Here is a 6,000-nt window from a genome sequence, read left to right on the forward strand (position 1 = left end):
TCAGGGCCCTCCATGTGACAGCTTGCTGCTGTCACCCCTCATCACTGGCATGGAGCAGCAGCTGCTCAGCAAGCAGCATCGCTATTTGGCACCAGAGTTTCAGCATGATTTGGGGGGAACAAGCTAGATAATCTTATATTCTGCTTGCTGGGACCTACGTGGTGATTGAGCTCCGGCTGAAGAGCATCAGCCTTGAGCCCATGAGCTCTTGACCTTGGACCTTACCTTTCCCTTCTGCAAGGATTAAACCTCTCCCCTGTGACAAACAGTTGTTCATTTTAAGGAGTCAAAAAAAACAAGGGGGGGAGGATACCGAGTACTTGATGTTCTCAGCTGTGGGAAGACGGTCTGGCGAGTGGAGCATTACCTAAGACTTTGAGATGGATGCTGGTTTCTCCGTACCACCAAAGCCCCCTCGTGTCATCTGGGGCAATTCTCCACTCTGGAGAGCTCTCAAGCATCCTGTGAAGATGTGATTCCCTGCTGAGCTGGGTAGGATCGGCTATCCCAGAAACCAGAACTGTCTAAGGATAATTTGGTCAACAGCAGTGAACCTGGCACTATGAGCTAACGATGTGTAAAACACAGCCTGCCTCGTGCCTCTGCTACCTGGTGAGGTTTTAGATCTTCTGAGCTTAGCAATAGACCTCTCTTAATTTTTTCCCATTAAACTAGGGGGGAAACAGCCAAACCCCAAATTTTTTTATCAAAATAACTCTATGGGCCAAAACCCACTTACTGATGGAGAAATCCAGCTTTAGTGTTGGATTTCCTATGGACGTCCTGCAGGAAGCTGCCCAGATTTCACGATCATCTTTCATTTCTATCAACAGCTTTGAACCAACGCCTTTCAGAAAAAGGTTGTGCCAGAAGAATGGAGCAGAAAGGGACCTTTTCAGCTGTGCAGAGTTTCCTCTCTCAGAGGCAGGATCAACTCTAGCTGTATAAGTCACAGTAGTTCTTATCCAAATTATTTGTAAAAATTGCCAGCGCTGAGATTCTGTAGTCGAAGTGCCAAAACCAAAATTGCCTGAACTATCCACACTATAAAAAAAAATAATACGTATATATTTCCTGATGTCTAAACTAAAGCTCCTTTGTTGCCACTTAAGCCCATCACTACTTGTTGCAGTCAGGAAGAGAATGACTTCTTCCTACTTAAATATTTAAGTAGAGGGAAAAAGGCTACCTTAAATATTTGAGGAAGGGTTGGGCTAGTTCTTGCCCAAGTCTCTGGACTAAATAACTCCAAGTCCTTCGGGGTGTTTTTTGGGGTGGTATTTGGGTTGGTTGGGGTTTTTTGTGGGGTTTTTGTGGGGTTTTTTTGCAACTTCTTAGCTCTGACCATCTCTTGGACTCTACCACCAGCCCCTGACCTCCCCAAATCACCGTACCCAAGCAGACAACATACTCCAGCCAAGGCTTTCTGGTGCCATGTGGATCTAAAGCATCATTCCGCGTGTCCTGCAGGCAAGGTTGCTGTGTCCCTGCTCATGGGTTGCTGCTTTTGCAACAGCGTGAGGAGGGCTGCTCGATCTAGGCAGGGATGCGCTGCCGCCTCTGCCTTCCCCTGCTGCATCCCATCTCACCCGCTCCCTGCTCGAGCTGTGCTCTGCAGCAAAACTTTCTTACACAAGCAGCAAGTTTTCCCTTTGTTTCTACTAAATTGCAGCCGGGGGTTTTTTTTGTTTGTTTTTTGTTTTTTTTCCCAGGCTATTTCTCTAATGCGTCAAGATTGTTTTGAAGTTCCAGCCCATCCTCCAAAGTACTTGAAGTCCCTCCCGGCTTGGTATCATTTGCAGCTGTAAGAAGCAAATTTTCTATTCATGCAAGTAATTATTAAAAAAATATTTTGAGCAGTACCAGGCCCGGGACAGATCCCCAGGGACTCTCAGGCTGTGTATCTCTTTGGTTTCCTGGCGGATCATAAATAACTCCTCCGAGCAATGTTCCCTCCTTCCAGCACTGCTTCCCTCCAGCCTCGTGTCATCTGTCCCTGCCATCTTCCCTCTTCCAGCCACGCCAGCACAGCTGCGCCGGGGATGCTGGGCTGCGAGCAGGGGCTGGGACTTCGTTGCACTCGAAATTCGGCTTGTCTGACTTGAGATCCTGGGTGCTGAGTCTTACAAAACCTTGGCTGAAGGTGCCTGTTGCTTGTTCTCCATAGTCACCCTTGGAGACCCCCTGTAAGTTTATCTTTGAAAAAGCGAGTGGCGGTGCACACTCGCTGAGCTTTTCACCCTCAGACACCTACCCCAGGCCTCCACTCCACCCCTGTGACCTTCTCTAATTAATATTTTTCTGCATTCTCCTGGAATTGAGGATACCAGCATTTAATATTTTTCTCCAGCACTACTATGAATCAGGCTATTTCTGTGTGATCTTCATCCTGGAATTATTTTGGTTTGGGGGATTATTTTCCACGGCTTAGGCAGGGGAGGAAAAGTCACTGTTTTTTCTGTATATGACTATTTACTGGATAAAATAGTTTCTTGTCTTTCACATTACCAGTTTACACCCCTATCATGATGGATATACTCCCCATGGATTCCAGGGACCTAAAAGCCAGAGGGAAGTGAAGGGGCTTTGAAGTTACTGCAGTTCACATGTATCTGCTTTGCACCTCAACCAAGCACCGGCATTTCCCCAGCAGCCTGAAAAATCACTCCCTGCCCAAGATTATCTAAGGGAAAAAGTCAGAATCTGGCTTGTTCTAAGAAAATAGATAAGAGGCAGGACTGCTGTGCTGGCTCTGAAAAGTGGGACTTTTTTTTGATGTGCTGCATCCCTGCACAGAAACTCCTGTATGGGGCAAAGTTTCCCCTGCTCCCTGAAGCCTCTCTTGAATATAAATGCAACTCCAGGTATTTCCTGTAATTCTTGATAATTATTTCAATCAAGATATCAATTTATAACTTCCTGAATAATGAAATGCTGCTTCTTACTGCGTTATCCTTTGATATGTAAAGATGCCTTTGAACTGCAAGCCCCGTGCTGGGAAGACCCATGCAGCTTCCACACCTGGCTCGTCAACAAGCAAACTCATCGCCGCGCTGCGAACGTGACTTGTGGGTGACACCAAAGCCTTCCTGAGCTGCTGCAGAAACCCGGTCCTTTGGTTTGCATCAGCCAATGTATCTATGAACTCTGGATTGGATAAGGACGGGACCTTACTGCTTCTTCTTGATGCAGTCTAGAGGTGACGAGCAGTAATCCAAGTGCATCTCGCTGGATTTAGGAGAGGCAGGTCCAGTAAACTGCCCCGTTTTTCTCTAAGTTTATCTAGCTTAATAGTCTTTTCCAGCAGAGACGGGAAATAATATTTCAGGAGATCATGCAAGGCAAAATACCTTCAGTTATTCCCCTCTCCTCTCCCAGCAGCAGCAATCGTTGTGCCACAGGCGTCGGTGGGTGCCACCAAGCTGATTCCCTCTGACACCTGTTGGCAGACCTATTGCCCATGAATTTCTTCGGTCCTTCTTAGAATCTGTTAATGTTATCTGGCTCTTGTGGCAACCTGCTGCTGAATGAGGACTTTGTCATTTGGTTTAGCCTGATCTGCTACTCGCTCGAGTAACAGTTTCGCATTTACTGTATTCATTGCCTTCACGATTTGCTGCACCTCGGTCGTAAGCCCCCAGCAGCCTTTCCTTCTCCAGGCTGAAGGGTCCTGAGCACGTCATCTCACCTTGCAAAGCAGCTGCCCCATCCTACTAGTCGTTTTAGTCGGTCTTCTTTCTGCTTCTCCAACACCATCGTGTTCCTGTTGGAACTCGGGACTACACACAGTAGTCAAAACGTGTATGCACCAGTGTTTTCTGCAGCAGCAGAGTGCTGCCCTCAGGGAAGGTGGAGAAATAACAATTTCTTGGCTTTTTTTGGCTGCCACCTTGAATGCACCTTGGCCACACGTTGAGCCAGTGATTCCAGAGGGCTGCCAGTGGCAATCCAAGATCTTGGCTCTTGTTGCCAGTTCCCACCTCAGCACAGCACAAGCAGTGTTGAGACCTTTTTCCTCCAGATTCTTTACTTTATGTATTTCTATACCAAAGCTCATTTGAAATTTTCTTCTCTGTTTTTTCTTTCTTCGAGAGCCTTTTGGAGTTTTTTTCCCATCGGTGTGGTACTTGATGACCTTGGAAGAGCTCACCTGCAAACGTGGAGACGTAGGGCTGCTCTGACTCCTCCAGATTGCTGATGAGGATGTCAAAAAGCCCCAGACCTGGTCTCTGGTGAACCACACCATGGACTATTTTCCACCCTGAGAAATGACCATTAAAGCCCTACCTTTTGTTTCTTGACTTTTAGCCAACTTTCAAGCAATAAAAGGACTTTTTCTGCAGTTCTCTGGCAACTTAGTTTCTTTAATGGTCTTGTGGAGATCTTTTTTTAAAAAAATATTATAAAATCCTGTGGGTTTCCCACCTATAGCATAGAACCCACGTGCTTTTTCAGGAAAAAAGGTTCCCTTTTGTCCAGTGCCCTGAATGTAACAGGAGTTAAACTGCTTATGCAGGAAAGCAGTAGCCAATAATGGCTGGAGGAAGGCCTGGTGGGGGAATAAAAATATTTCTTTCCCCAAAATGTTGAAACTGCCAAGTCAAGTTGTTAATAGAGATTGCTTCTCCAACACAATGGCAGTGAGGACAACTTGACTTGGCTTGCGTGGCTTGGCTTGCTTGATGCATCCAGTGCAGAGGCCTTGATCTTCCAACCTACCATTAGTAACACCCAAAACAAGCCCCTTTTCCCCCAAACCCAAGAGCTGGCAATGCTCTGTTCTTCTGCTGTAACTCATCCCAGTGACAAGCAGGACCAGCTCAAAAAGCAAGGTAATGTCAACTGCACCACGCTTTCCTCCCTTACAGTGCTTTTAGGGGACCCACCTGGAAAAAATACCCCAAGGCACCAGTCCTGGTGCTGTGCTTTTGCAGCACCGATTCTAACGAGTCCTGCCGCTAACAAGCTGATGTCTGTCAGCACCGGCACCGCGCAAGGGATGCAAAGACGCTAAAGTCATGCTCAGCCAGCCAGTGTGAAGAGACGCATCGCAGCCTCACCCTGCTCTGGGTTTGGGTACCCAAGGAGTATGTCGTGGTGTGAGCAGTAGGGCAGATGTTTGGGCTGTGATGGGTACAGGTTAAGGCTCCTCTTTGGTCCACATCCTTGGATTTGAGTGCTGAGAGAGCAGCGAGCAAACAGAAAAAGAGACACACACACCCCTGCTTTGAGGAAACCTTTGGACTGTGTGAGCTCAGGAGACCCCTTCCAACATAAATCCATGATCCTACGGTTTCTTTTCTAGGGGTAAAATATGTTAAATATTTCACAGGGAATCTGGAAATACATGTGTGGGGTCCCCACCTTTCTCCTCCAAGCGATTTTTCTTTAGCACTTGGATCTTCTCATCACTGTGCTAGAATTTAAGGCTTGTAAGTAAACTTCCTAATATTGTCATTACCACATATAAAACTAAACCCAATTATTACCAAACTGGTAGAAAGCAGGACCTGGAATCCAATACGAGCTCCTCTGAGAATTAAAACCTGGCTGTTGCTGGATCCAGCAGATACCTGTGGGTGGGCAAATTATTAAGGCATGAAAAATACAGAAAATACCCATTCAGGAGCTTCACTGGCCTTTCTGATGGGTCAGGGTCTTACTTGCAATGGGGATTACGCTCCCTGCCTCCGCCAGCCAAGGAGAAAAAGCCATTTCCAGTGGAGTCGTGATCCGCAAAAGGAAAACGCCGTCTGATTAGAGATAAGGTGTATTTTGCCGCTTCAGGAGGTGGTGGCTGCCTCTCAGGCAGTGAGATGCCGCGTCAGCCTGGGCTGAGCTCTGCCGTGGTGCAGGGATGGTCTTGGCACGCGGTTCGGAGTAGAGCAACGACGTCTTCCCCGGCTTGGATCCCAGCCCTTCCACCACACAGGGCAGGATAAACCCCAGCTCTGCCGGCAGCTGCCTGCACGCAGGGGGCCACCCCCCAGGCGAGGGGCT

The sequence above is a fragment of the Falco naumanni genome, chromosome 4 (assembly GCF_017639655.2).
Source record: "Falco naumanni isolate bFalNau1 chromosome 4, bFalNau1.pat, whole genome shotgun sequence".
Lineage (NCBI taxonomy): Eukaryota > Metazoa > Chordata > Aves > Falconiformes > Falconidae > Falco > Falco naumanni.